This window comes from Physeter macrocephalus, chromosome 13 (genome assembly GCF_002837175.3).
Source record: "Physeter macrocephalus isolate SW-GA chromosome 13, ASM283717v5, whole genome shotgun sequence".
In the NCBI taxonomy this organism is placed as follows: domain Eukaryota; kingdom Metazoa; phylum Chordata; class Mammalia; order Artiodactyla; family Physeteridae; genus Physeter; species Physeter macrocephalus.
The window spans coordinates 71,624,720-71,641,295 of NC_041226.1; the positions used below are offsets into that span (position 1 = coordinate 71,624,720).

General features: G+C 44.3%; 1 protein-coding gene across 1 annotated transcript in view; it reads right to left on the bottom strand.

Moving 5' to 3' along the window:
• Positions 1 to 7,152: 7,152 nt before the first annotated feature.
• NALCN (sodium leak channel, non-selective) overlaps positions 7,153 to 16,576 on the bottom strand; it is a 318,984-nt gene continuing 309,560 nt past the window's right edge. The window contains exon 45 of the transcript XR_003682527.2: positions 7,153 to 7,307. The gene's annotated coding sequence lies outside the window, so the exon portion shown is untranslated. The remainder of the gene's footprint in view (positions 7,308 to 16,576) is intronic.

Genomic DNA, 16,576 nt, shown 5'->3' on the forward strand with positions numbered 1-16,576 from the left:
GGCTTCCTTTAGCTTTCTGGTCATCCTTGCATTCTCAGTCACATTCATATCGACCTTATGGAGACACTGACGAGCGCCCTGTTTTCCTGGTGGGTTTGTCAGTTGGCAGGGATGTTTTTTATGGTGGAGACCTAGTGATGAAATGAAGGGTTACCCTAACGCTGGAATGTGGTGGGCTTCGCTCCGGGATGACAAAACCCACATTAACTGTTTCGATTATCCCTTGGTAGTTTTCTATTTCTTTAGGTGAAAACACTTGCTATTTTCTTTATGAGTGAATATCTGGCTGCCAGACATTCTACATGGGATTGGGGTTTTTGACCATTACAGACACAGAACTTTAATTAATACCCTGCCCCTGGCTGCTATCCATCACAGCTGCCACCTGACTAGGGAGCTGCTCTCAGGGCCCCCAGAAAGGTTGGCTCCCTCCTCAGCTGCAGCCTCCTCTGTGCATATTTCTGTTTACTTTCTTTGAGAAATTTGTTCAATCTCCTATTTTATGCTATCTCCCTCTCCCATTGCTATTTATCTTGTGGGCTTATACTTTTAAAAATGGAACGATTGTTTTCTTAACATTTTAATAGAGCCTTGGGAGAAAGAGGACAGACGTCTACACTCAGAATGCCATTTTGAACGGAAGCATATTTAACCATGGAGTGGCTTTAAATCCTGCAGGTTGAGCCTGTTGTAATCAAGTATGGATTATGGCTATTTGATTAAAGAAAATGAAGGTTGATGCCATGGAAGCTTGCTTCTCTTTACTCTATTCCCATCACATTCCACTTGGTTTGCATGAAGTACGTTCCTCCTGTGTCTAGGTTTCCTACACACCCAGAAAGCCTGCATCTGTCCCCAGTTCCTTGTTAGTGCCTGGAGGATGGAGACTATATTTTATTCATTTTTAAGTCCTTATGCTTACCCCAGCTGCAAAGATTTCCAGGAAATAATTGTTGAATGAAACAGAGCAAAGTCTAAGTAACAGTCCAATACTTTTTTTCCTTTTATTCTTAACTTTTACTAATTACTGCTTCCCTAGACTTACTCAGAAGGCCCCATCCCAGATGTTTGAAGTTTTCATGTACATACTTCATGTATGAGTCATAAGCATCACCATTATCTAGCCACGCCTACTACTTTGTCCTTCCATTGGTTTCCCTGGTAACCTCTCATTGCCTTTGCTGTCCTGTAGACCTCGTTTAAATACAGCTGAGTCAGCCCACCAGAACTGCCCCAAACACACTCCACTCACATTGTGCTTCCTACCTAGAGTTCATCTCTTCAGCACCGAGTGACGCATTGTACGTATCCCTGCTCATCCTGCGTCCATGGCCTTGTCTCTCTTAGTGAATATTTTCCACCCTTTAACACTGAACAGTAAACCATGTGTGGAGTAGGGGATTTGTGATGGCCTGGATGAAATTTTATAATTTAATAAATCTACTAAAAACTTGAATTTTATGCTCCTTGCTGATGTGTCAGGTTTCCTTCCTGACAGTTTCACACTGCAAGAGGCGTCAGATGTTTCATTTGACACCTGCATCCTCACTATCAGAGAAGAACTGGCAAGAAAAACAAGTCACAGAGCAGCATCTCTACGGTACAGAGCAGCATCTCTACGGTGACACACAATTTTCCACAATCCTGACAGCTTGTAGGTAAATCTCCCTCTGAAATTCCTTCCTGTCTCTACCAGCATTTTCCTCATTGACAAACCCTCCACACTTTTCTTGAGAGTCATTGTTCTTGCACTAACGTCTTATTTTTCAAACAGTGCCTTTATTTATGATATCATGTCTGTATTATAAGATGTCTTTAATTCAAACTATTTTCTTTTTTTTAAAAAATTTATTTATTTTTGGCTGCGTTGGGTCTTCACTGCTGTGCGTGGGCTTTCTCTAGTTGCCGTGAACGGGGGCTACTCTTCGTTGCAGAGCACAGGCTCTAGGCATGCAAGCTTCAGTAGTTGCAACATGCGGGCTCAGTAGTTGTGGTGCGCAGGCTCTAGGGCACACGGACTTCAGCAGTTGTGGCTCACGGGCTCAGTAGCTGTGGCTCGAAGGCTCTAGAGAGCAGGCTCAGTAGTTGTGGCGCAGGGGCTTAGTTGCTCCACGACATGTGGGATCTTCCCGGACCAGGGATCAAACATGTGTCCCCTGCATTGGCAGATGGATTCTTAACCACTGCGCCACCAGGGAAGTCCCTCAAGCTATTTTCTGACAGAGTTTGTATAGGTTCCTACAGACCGTTCCATTTTGAACAGTATTGTGAAAGCTGTCGTGACAATCTTGTGGCATTATCTAGATGATCAGAATAATAGCTACCTGCTTCTGGTACCTACTATGTGCAGACTCTTCAGACACATCAGCCAGGTGTTCTGACCCCTCCATCTACCATGTGGCAGTCAAATGTGAGCTCCTGTCCCACGGGATTGGGAAGTCACCCTCCCTCCCTATGCTCCTCTGAGGATCCGCAGGACTCGTTTCCCTTCTGCTAGCTACCAACGTCCAACTAGTTGAGCTCCTGTCAAACTGTCGTTCCTGGCTGTCTCTAATCACCGGCTGCTTTCTCACGGCTGCATCCCCAGTGGAGACTTGAGGATAGCGTAAGGAAATTAGAAATGGAAAAGGAAAAAATCTCTCAGCATCTGAAGTCCATACACTATATTTCTACGTGCACTTTCTTTCATTAGTTCTAGTTTCTACCCTTTTGCTGGGGCCCGCTCCTATTGACTGGACCCTTATTCCTCAGGCTTCTCTCCCAGGAGTACCTGAACACTCCAGATACCTGAACACTCCAGATCCTCGCTGTCTTCTGTGAAGTGCCTCTTTAAGACTTTTGCCTAAGTTTTTTATTAGTTCTCTGTCTTTTTCTTTGAAAGAAAGAGAGGGGTGAGTTACCGGGTTCCCTTATCTCCAATCTAAGACAATCAATCTTTACCCTGCAACTAATAAAAGAAATGTAGAGAAAATACACCAAATATTCAAAGTCTCTGACTTCAGTTTGCAATGAACAGACTTGGTGGGCGTGAAGTAGCCTGTACCTTCGCTTTCTCCATTCTATACACACCTCAGGAGGTCTAGGTTACTCCTAATGTCAACTTCTGGGGAGTTAAGATATCATAGGAGTTTAGAGTTAATTGTATCGTGTTGTATAAAATAAACTAATTTAATTGTTTTTCTTAAAACTGACTGGTTTTTGGTTTCATGATACTGTTCAGGATCAACCTGTCTACAGGAACATATAAAAGGTCTACCAGAAAATAGGTTTGATTAAAGTGTCTTATAGAAGTGATTTCCACTTCTATTTACTAACCCCCCCATGAAATCAACATGAATATCATTAGTCTGTAGTTGCCACTATACACCTCCTTCATTTTAAGTATGGAAACAAAGTTGTCATGCATTCTTTTCTTAAAAAATAGCTTTTTATTGAGGTATAGCATACATTAAGAAAAGTGGCCATGCTATAAGGGCACAGTGTGATGAATTTTCATTAAGTGAACACATCTATATATTTACAACTTATATGAAGAGGTAGAAGATTAGCACCCAGGAGCCCTCCTCATGCTGTCTTATTAGTTATTATTTTCCCAAAGGTAACCGCTCTCCTGACTTCTAACACCAAAGACAGTTTTGCCTGTTTTTGCATATGATATAAATGGAATCATACAATATGTAATTTTGTGTGCACGTCTATGTCTACTTTTGTTTTTGAGATCATCAGTGTAGTTAAATGCAGCATGTTTTCATTGCTGTTTATATTGTATGAATAAACCACAATTTAAAAATTAATTTGAGGGAGATTGAGATTGACATATACACACTACTATATATAAAATAGATAACTAATACGGACCTACTGTATAGCACAGGGAACTCTATTCACTACTCTGTAACGACCTATATGAGAATGAAAATCTGAAGAAGAATGAATATATGTATATGTATAACCGAATCACTTTGCTGTACACCTGAAACTAACACAACATTATAAATTAACTATACTCCAATAAAATATTAATTAAAAAAATAAAAATTAATTCTATTATGTACACTCTCAGCTTAATAGACAGTACCTAAGAGTTTTCATAGACCCCACCAGCGCCCAGTGATAGTTCCAGTCACTCTATATCCTTCCCAATATTTGCTACTCTTAGTCTTTTAAGATTTTACTCATTCTAACAAGTGTGTAGTGGTACCTTATTGTAGGCTTAATTTTCATTTTCCTGATGACTAACGAGGTTGAGCGCCTCTTCTTCTTCTTCTTCTTCTTTTTTTTTTTTTTTGGCTGCACCACGCGGCTTGCAGGATCTTAGTTCCCCCACCAGGGATTGAACCTGGGCCCCCTGGCAGTGGAAGCACGGAGTCCTAACCACTGGACCACTAGGGAATTCCCATAGCACCTTTTCTTCTTTATTGCCAATTTGGATACCGTCTTTTGTGAAGCGCCTAATTAAGTCTTTTGCGCAATTTTCTGTTATTTATATTTCTTTGTAAGAATACTTTAAACAGTCAGGATTTAAATCTTATTTCATTTATTTATTTATTTAATTTATCTTTTTGGCTGCGTTGAGTCTTCGTTGCTGCGCGTGGGCTTTCTCTAGTTGCTGCAAGCGGGGGCTACTTTTCGTTGCAGTGCGAGGGCTTCTCACTGCGGTGGCTTCTCTTGTTGCGGAGCACGGGCTCTAGGCGTGCAGGCTTCAGTAGTTGTGGCTCTTGGGCTCTAGAGCCCAGGCTCAGTAGTTGTGGCATGCGTGCTTAGTTGCTCCATGTCATGTGGGATCTTCCCGGACCAGGGCTTGAACCCGTGTCACCTGCATCGGCAGATGGATTCTTTTTTAAAAAAAAAAATAAAATTAATTATTTATTTATTTTTGGCTGTGTTGGGTCTTCGTTTCTCTGCGAGGGCTTTCTCTAGTTGTGGCAAGCGGGGGCCACTCTTCATTGCGGTGCGCGGGCCTCTCACTATCGCAGCCTCTCTTGTTGCGGAGCACACGCTCCAGACGCACAGGCTCAGTAGTTGTGGCTCACGGGCCTAGTTGCTCCGCGGCATGTGGGATCCTCCCAGACCAGGGCTCAAACCCGTGTCCCCTGCATTGGCAGGCAGACTCTCAACCACTGCGCCACCTGGGAAGCCCTGGCAGGTGGATTCTTAACCACTGTGCCACCAGGGAAGTTCGGATTTAAATCTTTTGAAAGTTATGTTTTGCAAATATATTCTCCCACTTGATTTTTGGCATTTTATTTACTTAATGTCAATTTTTGATATACAGAAATTCCTAATTTTAATACAGTCAAAATTTATAAATATTCTTCTTTAGGGTTAGTGGTTTAAGCACCTATTCAAGAAATCCTGGCTATCCCACAAGAGAATAAATATATTCTCCTATGATAGCTTCTAGAACTTTGAAATTTTACCTTTCACATTTGGATCTATAATCTAATAGGAATTGATTTTTGCTTATGGTGTGACGTAGGGGTCAAGATTAATGTTTTCTTCCATGTGTATATCCAATTGATCCTATACTTAACCTACTTTGCTTGCTAATAGCAGTGGATTGATAACAGTGGTGATAATGAGAATTTTCAGGATAATACTCAGGAAACTATATCACAATAAAATAAAACTAAAATAAAATCTAGCAAACAGTAAAGACTGGGTGGTTGGCTATGAATGGAGGACATTGGGGACATATATTAACATACCTTCAAAATTACTGCCCATGTGGCTGGGAAAGGACATAGGACCTCTTTCTGAAGAATAACCTGACTTTAATTCATCATACTTGGTATCCCTGTGAGCATAACATTACACAGGTATTCAGAATTTATAGCCATACATAGTCTCATTCCTTCCCTGCAATTTGCTCTTTTACACTATAGGATATCCTTTACTACAATCTAAGGTTAATACTCTATTTCCAAGCTTTATGCAGAATTAAACAATTTATCATTCTTTGTACCCTATTGTGAGAGATGAAGGAAAAAAAAAAACTCTTGTACAAAAATGCACAAAGAGAAGAATTTTAAATTCTATTTTGCTTATTAGTTCAAGAGAGTGTATCTACTATTCTTTTTTATTGAGTTTGGAATTGCTATTGTGTAATACATTAAAATTCCCCAGTGTATTATTAGAACAGTCTATTAAATTATGTTTCTAAGGGATGTATCCATCTCTTTTCATATGAATATTATGTAAAACTATGGTTACATATTTCATTTGCTCACTATAGTGTGACTTGCTGGGGTACAGTTTGTCTCTGAGCATTTAAAAACTAGTTACAGGCTAGTGGACCAGATCAGAGAACAAAAGAGTTGAGAGTTGATAAATTGTTGGTTTTATTGAGGATAATAAATGTGAATGCATGTTTGTTTGTTTGTTTTTAATTTATTTAATCTATTTATTTTGGCTGCTTTTGTTCTTTGTTGTGGTGCGCGGGCTTCTCATTGCGGTGGCTCCTCTTGTTGCGGAGCACGGGCTGTAGGCGCGCGGGCTCCAGTAGTTGTGGCTCGCAGGGTTGGTTGCCCTGCGGCATGTGGGATCCTCCCGGACCAGGGCTCGAACCCGTGTCCCCTGCATTGGCAGGCAGATTCTTAAACCACTGCGCCACCAGGGAAGCCCCTGAATGCATGTTTTGAATATCTTCATGACTCTTGCATATCAAGGGGCTAGAGGAAGCTTACATAGAATTTATTTATTTATTTTAAATTTATTTATTTATTTATTTTTGGCTGCGTTGGGTCTTCGTTGCTGCGCGCAGACTTTCTCTAGTTGCAGCGAGTGGGGGCTACTCTTCGTCGCGGTGCGTGGTGTGGTGCGCGGGCTTCTCATTGCGGTGGCTCCTCTTGTTGCGGAGCACGGGCTGTAGGCGCGCGGGCTCCAGTAGTTGTGGCTCGCAGGGTTGGTTGCCCTGCGGCATGTGGGATCCTCCCGGACCAGGGCTCGAACCCGTGTCCCCTGCATTGGCAGGCAGATTCTTAAACCACTGCGCCACCAGGGAAGCCCCTGAATGCATGTTTTGAATATCTTCATGACTCTTGCATATCAAGGGGCTAGAGGAAGCTTACATAGAATTTATTTATTTATTTTAAATTTATTTATTTATTTATTTTTGGCTGCGTTGGGTCTTCGTTGCTGCGCGCAGACTTTCTCTAGTTGCAGCGAGCGGGGGCTACTCTTCGTCGCGGTGCGTGGGCTTCTCGTTGCGGTGGCTTCTCTTCTTGCTGAGCACGGGCTCTAAAGCACGGGCTCAGTAGTTGTGGCGCAGTAGTTGAGTTTCACCGGAGAACCACCGAATCAATTACCTATGGAATATATTTAGTTGTAGTCATATGTCCAAGAAGGAGCAATCATGTAATTGAATAACAATAGCAATATCTTTCCCAGGGAAGATTCAAATCAGACAATAAACAGAGCTTCTGTAGGTTTCTCTATGCTTTTCTTCTGGCTGTTAGATTTAGGAAGTTTTTGCTGTGTGCGGACACAGGGCTGATGCAAGTTTCAAAGCTTCCAAAGGATTAAAAAACATAATTCCCAAGCATTTATGAGGAAGTCAGTTGTGTCCACTGCTCAGCTTTGAAGGACAAAAGTTACTTTTTAGAGAGAGATGGGGACATCCACCTGATCAGCATCCTTTTGCCTCAGAGCACAGCTCATGGAGATGTGCTTTGGGGCCTGTCCCGCTGGGGTCTGTCTTGCTGGGTAATCTACACTCACTGGGTGGTATCTGGGGGCACCAGATTAGAGGTTTGACTGACCACAGGAGCTGGGACTGTTCTCTCGGCCAAGCTTGCCAGTGAGCACAAATATCTGTTTCTGGAAGGAACACCAGGGAGAATTGCTTGCTTGATTTGAAGGTACCACTTCCCAGTGAACAATTGAGCATTTCTCTGAAATTTTTTGCTCACTTCTTAGCTTTTGCTTCCCCCTTTACCTCATTTGCCACCTCTTAAAATAGGCTAGATGAAAATTTTAACTTCTCTGTAAAATATTTTCCCCAAGCCCTTCAGCTAGAAATATTTTCTCTCATTTCTAAACTCATATAACATTTAAAAAATATTTTTTCTAGTGGCCCTTATGATGTTCTGTCTACTTGAGGACTCCTGGGTATCCTTCAAAACCCATATCAAATATCCCCTCACAATTAGGCCTTTACTTACCCTCCTATGTTTCCATTTCATTTCCATATGCCCTGTTACAGATCTTACAATGCTAAACAGTGAAATGTATTTCCTTTTGTATTCCAGGCGCCAGCTTATTGCCCCAGAGAGCAAACATTTTTGAGGTCACTGTCATCTCTTCCCCTTATTAGAAAATAAACCCCTTAAACTTAAGCTTGTGGAATGAACTTCCATTTGGTTATTAGCAAAACTGACCATTTATACTACGTGTGCTCAGATCCATTCTACTCTGCCTCTACTTTAGTCTTCACCCTCTCACAGATGGAAGATCCTGCAGGGTGTGCTTCCCAAGCTCCCACATCAACTGGCTTCCATTTGGTTTGGCCATTGGGAGATACTGATGGGAGGTATAAGGTGAGAGAGAAGGAGAAAATCAAGGGAATTTCCCCTCCACTCTCTACCTTGGGGGACCTCTTCACCAGAAACTGTGTCTTGTCTGTGGCTCTAGCTCCTGGTGGAGTCCAGCTTCTGCTATGGGACTGAAAGGTCCTCGTAGACCCAGCATCTACCAGATGAGCCCAGTTCCTGGGATACAGTAACACTGCTTCTGTTCCGGAAGCTGAAGAATAGCAGAGGATTCCTGCTGTAGATAATTGCTGGGTTCCCTCACTATCCCCTTTTGGCTTCTTATTTTCTCCTTTACCTGTGGGACCAATTCTCCATTTTAGAATTACCTAGAGTGGTTATTCTTTTTCTAACTATACCCTGGCTAAATCACCAATCCTTGTTTTTCTCAGGCTTATCTTGGCCTTCCACTAAAATTTATTGGGTTTTTTAATTTGTTTCTTTCTTTCTTTTTTTTTTTTTGTTAATTTTGGTCATGCCACGTGGCTCGTGGGATCTCAGTTCCCCAACCAGGGATTGAACCCAGGCCATGGCAGTGAAAGTGCTGAATCCTAACCACTAGACCACCAGGGAACTCCTTTTTTAAAAATATATATTGTTTATCTGCTCTCTTTTGGGCATTGTGATAGGAGGCGGAAAGATAAATAAGCATCTTCAAGGGACAGATATTTCAGTGAGGGAAACAGGTATGTTTTTTTGGTGTGTGTATAAAGAAAAAATCTGGAAGCAATGAATTCTGAATAGTGGAATCTGCTAAGACTTCATAGAGATGAGCCTTGAAAGATGAGTAGAATTTTGACAAGTTAAGACTCAAGGAGGGGAGGAAATGGTAACGGTGGCTCTTTGTAGAAGAACTGTACAGGTAAAGGCAGAGCTGCATGGAGGTGCCTGGTGTGTTTGGGGGCAATGTGAGTGGTCTGGTGTGGCTGGAGGGTACAGTATTAGGAAGTTATATTAGGAGACAAGGATAATGGGTGTGGCTATACACGGATGACTCTTCAAGTTACATCTGCAGCTCACATCTTCCCCTTAAGTTCCAGATCCACATCTCCGCCTGCATACTGGACATTTCCGTCTCACACTCAGCATGGCCAATACTGAACTCATCTGCCCACATGATCATCCCACATGCCCTCCAGTCTTGTCCTCTTCCAGTCCCTGCATCCCTCTGAGGCCAGCACGATCCTTCCAGAATGCAGGTCTGACCATGTTCTGTCCCTTCTGTGGACCATCAGTGGTTCCCACTGCTCTCAGTGAGTCCAGACCCCTTAGCATGAGTCACAAGACCCTTCAGGAATTGGCTCTGCTTGCCTTTCCAGTTTTAGGTCCTACCATTCTTTCCCTTGAAATCTACCGTACAACCTTAGTAAATCCTTTGCAGTTACCAAAAATGATAATGCTCTTGACCTTTGTTCAAAACTGTGCGCTCTGTCTTGAATTCTCAACTGCCTTCCCTCTGGTCAAGTGGTCAACTTTTCTGATCCATTGGGAACAAGCTCAGGTGTCATCAGTGAGTTGATTTGGATGCTCCTCCTATGTGTTCCGGAGTACACTGCTTATGCCACTCATAGCACTTCTCACACTGTATTACAATTTCCTGTCTACTCTATTAGCATGTAAGAAACTCAGAGACAGAGGCTACCTCTCATTCATGATTGGATTTCCAGTGCCTAGCCCAGGACACGTCACTCGGTAGAGTTGAATACGTATTTGTGGAATGAACAAATGAATTGAATGAAAGGTGGGCTGGGTTCAGGTTGTGGATAATCCTGAAAAAATCAATTAGCATATTTTCACTTTCCTTGGTGTACAACAGGGAACTATTTATTGTTTTTTTGTTTGTTTTTGTTTTTTTGAGGAGGGAGGTAATTCCATCAGAACCATTCTTTGGCAGATTAGCTCTAGAATGAGTGCCAAGATTGGATGGGGTGGAAGAGGATCAAGTCAGAAGAACTAGGTATAAGCCATTGTATGGTACAGGTGAGAGATAATGAACTGAAGTTCAACAGGGGTGATGGGAACATTCAGAAATACTATCTGTGAGAAAGGGTCACAAATGATATAAAGAAGTGGGAAGAATCAAGGTGATGTGGAGATTTCTAGGCTGCTTGAGTGAGTAAATGATGGTGCTTCTTTCCCATGACAGAGGAAGACAGAGTATGAGGAAGCTCTAGCTGCTCAGTTGTAAGGATCAAGCAGGCTGATGCTCAGCTGGTTTAGCTGGGATGGCTCTGAGGTTATGGATACATTGAAATACTGAAATATTTCCATGGCAAATAGCTTCCATCACAAGTCCCATGCCATTGAAACCCCCCAACCATCATCACCTCCTCTGGGTCCCTTGATCCACTCATAATTTATTAATAGATGGAAGTGGTGGCTCCATCGCTGTAACAGGAATCAGTTCTGGTTGGGAAGTGCCCATGCTGTAACAGTTTTTAAATATTTTGAATATCACCCCTGGTCCCAAGGGATGAAGGCATTGTGGGGAGGATGTCCCTCAACCATGGTTGAAATAAGAGAAGAAAAAAAGGAAAACATAGAAATGTATGTCTTAGAAGGATATTGAGGTGTCTCAGTCAGCTTGGTCTGCCAATAAAAAGGCCCACGGGGGCTTCCCTGGTGGTGCAGTGGTTGGGAGTCTGCCTGCCGATGCGGGGGGCGCGGGTTCGTGCCCCGGTCCAGGAAGATCCCACGTGCCGCGGAGCGGCTGGGCCTGTGAGCCACGGCCGCTGAGCCTGCGTGTCCGGAGCCTGTGCGCCACAACGGGAGAGGCCACGACAGTGAGAGGCCCGTGTACCGGAAAAAAAAAAAAAAAAGGCCCACGGACTGGGTGGCTTAAGCAACAGAATTTTACTTTCTCACCATTCTGGAGGCCAGAAGTCCAAGCTCAAGATGTTGGCAGGGTTGGTTTCTTCTGAGGCCTCTCTCATTGACTTATAGATGGTCACCTTCTCCCTGTATCCTCACACGGTCGTCCCTCTGTGTGTGTCTGTGTCCTAATCTCCTCTCCTCACAAGGACATGTCATGATGGATTAGGGCCCACCTCAGTGACCTCATTTAATTACCTCTGTAAACACCTCATTTCCAAATAAAGTCACATTCTGAGTTACTGGGGGGTTAGGACTTCAACATATAGCTTTGGGGAGGGGCACAATTTAGCCCATAACAGGATGCAAAAGACTAGAACATAAATTCAAACCACATGGGCAAAAACAGGTTCAGAAACAAAATGCAGCATCAGAAAAGTTGAGAAGGTGGGTATGAGGAAGGTGGCCAGCAGGAGTTTAGGAGCTAGAGTGCCACGTGGAGGGGTTCAATGGACCCCCAATGTTTTCCTTGACTGTAGGGGGTCAAGAACTATTTGAATACAGAGCAATGGAGATGCTGGTCTAGTGGCTCTGGATTCTACCAAGAGGAAGGTGCCTTCAGGACCTGCACTTGGAGATTTCCAGGAAGCTGTTGGGGGTCGGGGTTTGAACTGAGAAGGGAGGTCTTCCCTCGAGCACAGAGGTACAAGTCAGCCACATTCAGATGCTGCTGGATCCTGCCTCCACCCCCAACAGTCTGGGGGTCCGTCTCGGGAAAGTGGACCACTTGTGGCTTGCTCCAGGGGCTCTCATCAGCTGCCATAAACATTATGCTTAGTGGGGACCCACTGTCTGTCAATGAGTATCATCCTGAAATAACAAGCTAGGGCTTCCTGTGAGTCAGCCATCTCCCTCCACTTAGAGATGCTGCCCGAAGGGTCTAAATTCAGAACCGTTATTCCTTCCCAGTGCCCGGGGCACGAGGAACTCAAGCCCTCCCATTTCCCCTCATTGTTGCTGGCAGGGTAATGCCATGAAGATTTCCCTTTTAAGTTAGCAATGTCTTATTTGACAAGCATCTAGATCACCCTCACTCACCCTTGTTTTCTCGAGCAGAAGAGAGAAAACAAGAGATGAAGCATTGATGCTTCAGCCCTGTGGAAAAGCGGCAAAGATTACAATATGTTCTATTTAGATCCACAGTTTGCCTGAGGAAGATAATTGGGAAATTACGTTGCCTGGTTGGACAATCAGCGGTCCTTCTGTTTCTGTCTGGTCATGCAGTCTCGTAAATGTTCAGGGCTTCTATACCTTCAGGCACTTATAATTAATTTTAAAAATTGGAAGATTCTGTGCATAAACTGCCTGAAATTTTGAGATAAGTCAAAAGGGGAAGAGAAAGGGGAGTTTCTTGAAGTAATTGGTTGTTACGTTTTCCACATTGCCTTTCTTTTCTTGTTTTTTTTTTAAAACATCTTTATTGGAGTATGATTGCTTTACAATGGTGTGTTAGTTTCTGCTGTATAAAAAAGTGAATCAGCTATACGTATACATATATCCCCATATCCCCTCCCTCCTGCGTCTCCCACATTGCCTTTCTAATCTACTCTGTTGAAAGAGTTAGGTTTTCGGATCGTAGAAGTCCATGGCTATGAACGTTATTTCAGATAAAGAGACATGATAAGTCTCCTCCGCACCCAGGGGGATTCGTGGGAGGTCAGCAGGCTCCAGGCTGCCCCACTGTGGCGGGTGGGGAAGACGGCAGAGAAGACAGGACTTGCCCACAGCACACCTGAAGTTGTACAGGGAAGTCTTAGTTGGAATTTTTCAGTATTAGATTTTCTGGGGACTCCATTCAGCCAACCCTTTGACAAAGGGAATAAATCCTTTCTGTATAGGAGCAAACTGAAAAAGAAATATCTTCTCAAGTAAGATCATTTCTGAAATTGAGGAACATGAATATAAAGTGTTATATTAGTCTGCTCAGGCTGCCGTAACAAGGTACCACAGATTTCTGTGGCTTAACGCACAGAAATTCATTTCCTTGTGATTCTGGAGGTTGGAAGTGTAGTAAGATCAAGGTGTCTGTAGGGCTGATTTCTTCGGAGCCCTCTGTTCTTGGCATGAGGGCGGCCGTCTTCTCCCTGTGTCTTCACGTGGTCCTCCCTCTGCGCTTGTCTGGGTCCTCGTCTCTTCTTAGAAGGACGCCAGTCCTGCTGGGTTAGGGCCCACCCTCATGACCTCATTTGACCCCAATCACCTCTTTAAAGACCCTGTCTCCAAATTCAGTCCCATTCTGAAGTCCTTGGGGTTAGGCCTTTAACATGTGAATTCTGAGGACACAATTCAGCCCATAAGAGATGTGTATCTTATTTTCCAAAATAAAATTACAGATGCTTTTACTCTTATTCCTTCTTCCTTTTTCACATCTCTGAATTTCCTGTGTCAGCTTAGATGATAGTAATTCAAATTGTCAGCTCTTTCTGTCTCTCTCTGTCTCTCTCTCTGTCTCTCTCTCTCTCTCTCTCACACACACACACACACACACACACACACACACACATACATTCTTTCCTTCTTCCAAACCATTTTCTTGTTAAGAAGCAAAAATGCATTCTTCTTTCATATACAACTTCCTACCCATTTTTCAATGGGTGCTGGCACCAAAGGCTGCCATCTATTCACTCAAGCCTGACTAAAGCTAAATCTCAATAAGTTCCATGAAAGATCTCTTTTACTATCTCCCTTAAGACATCTCACAGAAGACCCAAGGGGAAGCTGTAGCCCGCCATCAGCGATAGAGACGGCCGGGTTCCAGGTTGCTGAAAGAGCCAAGGGTCTGTTCAGCACAAGATGCTTCTGTTCCTCCTTCCTCTGGAGCTGTAGTAATTGCAGGAGAACATTTACTGGCTGTTCAGGTTTGCTTGCTGTCATTTCATGCCTATTCTTGCAGATACACAGAGTCATGCCTTCACTCTGCTGCTGATGGGGAAGCTGAGCTGATGCTCAGGGACCTAGCGCTCCATTTGACAAACGGTGACATATATTTTAGAGTTGTCTGTCCATAGGTGGTAGTTGAAGCATGAACATCTATATAAGGTCCCCCCAGGAGACCATCTGGAAAGAGAAGGAAAGAGGACCTAGGAAAGATGCCTGGGGAACATCCACGTTTCAGATTCAGAAAAGGAGCCTACGAAGAGAGAGGAAAGCATAAGTCAGAGAGGTGAGAGGAAAGCCAGGAGTGAGAGGCACCACGGAATCCAGGGGAAGCACGAGTTTCAAGCAGCAGTGGCCGGGGCTGCTGAGAAGTCTATGATTCTTGAGTAGCTATAGGACCAGGTGCGGATTTCTGGAATGCTCCGTCTCACTTCCTCTGGATTCATTGCCAAGGACTTTCCTGGGGGTCCCACCTGGGGACGGAGCTTTCCCTCTCTGCTTTCATCCAGTGGTTGGCTTGGAGGAAGGGTAGAGTTTGCAGACATGCTGGTCATCTCTCGAGCACCATTCCAACTCCTCTAGGTCTCATCCTTTATTGTGGCGACTTGGGGGCAAGCTGTTGTGCACAGATCCAGCCACCTTCCAGCAGGTGAGCCTGACAGCACTTACCATGCGACTAAGCAAGCTGACTCGCGCTTTGCACCTTGGACTTCGCCATTGTCCTGGCACGTGGTGGGGCCACCAGGACCTGCTCTGTGCGCGCTGAGTTAACTCAGTGCAGCGGGGGGATCTCCGGGTGCGGTAGCCGTTGTATGAGCGGTGGGGTGCGGGGAAGAGCAGCCGATGGATAAACACGTCCTCTTTTGTTCCCCTGGGACAAGGGTTGTGCAGAACGGAACAGCTCGTTGCCTACAGTGGCAGCTGACTCCAACTCTATAAAGATGTCTCCCTGTGGACTCGGCCCTTCTCCGTCTTTGCTTGGTCTCCTCTGACTGCTGGGAGCACTTCCCCATACAGTCCTTGCGTTCAGCTCTGCGGGAAACTGAGGCTGAGAGAGTCAGCCTGGGAAGAGCCCGGGTGACTCAAGTCAGGCAGCAGTAAAGATAAGACGTGGTGATAAGAGCAGTGCTGATAATCCTTGGTACCCAATGGCTTCCTGCTACTACCGTTCTCACCTGTGTTGAGTGAGATGTGTTGCTGCTGGAAGATGACTTAGGTGAGGGGTCGGCAAACTATGACCTGTGGCCTGTTTTTGTATGTAAGAATGGATTTCACACTTTTAAAGGGTAATGAAAAATAAAGAATATGCTACAGAGAGTGTATGTGGCCCATGAAACCTAAAATATTTACTATCTTGCCTTTACAGCCAGAGCTTGCTGACCTCTGACTTAGGTGACTGAGAGCCACTTGAACAATGAGAAAGTGAGAAATAATGTGATGAAAGCTATGATGCTGTGATGTTACCAGTGAACATGAACAACACTCACAGGGTATAAACAATAGTGAGACAAGGCCACTCCATGGCTGTCGTAGAACAAGACAGAGAGAAGACCATTCTAGAATGGTACAGGGACAAGGACACTAGCAGTTCTCCCCAAATAGCTAAACATTCCACTCTTCCAACTAACATGAAAGACTATCACTTCTTACTGACTTACTTTATCCCACCTTCAAACCTCCTGCCTCCTAGTTAAAAATTACCGAGGTGACCGGTACCCATTCTGATGGGTGAATTGTGTATCCATCCTGATTTAGTCTTTACCCATTTAGTCTTGAACTGCCCTTGCTTCCTTAAACTCTCTGTAGAATCACCCAGCACAGGGGCAAATACTGTAAGAAGCCCCTCTCAGTTCCCCATGACTAAGATATCCCATGGGTCTGCGGAAATAAACAAGACCACCAATTGAGAACAAGAAAAGACTGTCTACCCAGAACTGGCTCTGGGGAGGGAGTCAGCCACCATCACTGGTGTTTGGCAGACCCAGTGGGAAGCAGGGACGGGAGGCTTTACTGAGAATAACAAGAGAAAGCTTCGAGAATGCCCTGACGGGCTCCCGGGGAAGCTGTAGGCAGGATAACTAGAAGCGGGCATGTGTGTGATTGGTTAGGGGAGCATATTTGGCTTTCTCTGCTTGGTCCTGACTTGGAAGTGTGGGCAGAAATTAAGGAAGCTGCTAGCTATTCATCAAGTCCTTGTTGTTCCGCTTCAGGGGCTGTGGTTTGTCTTCCTGGGCTGGTTGCCACGGGGTGTGCGTCAGTTCTACTGCAGTATGTGGTCTGGCCGTCATCCGTCCGTGTAT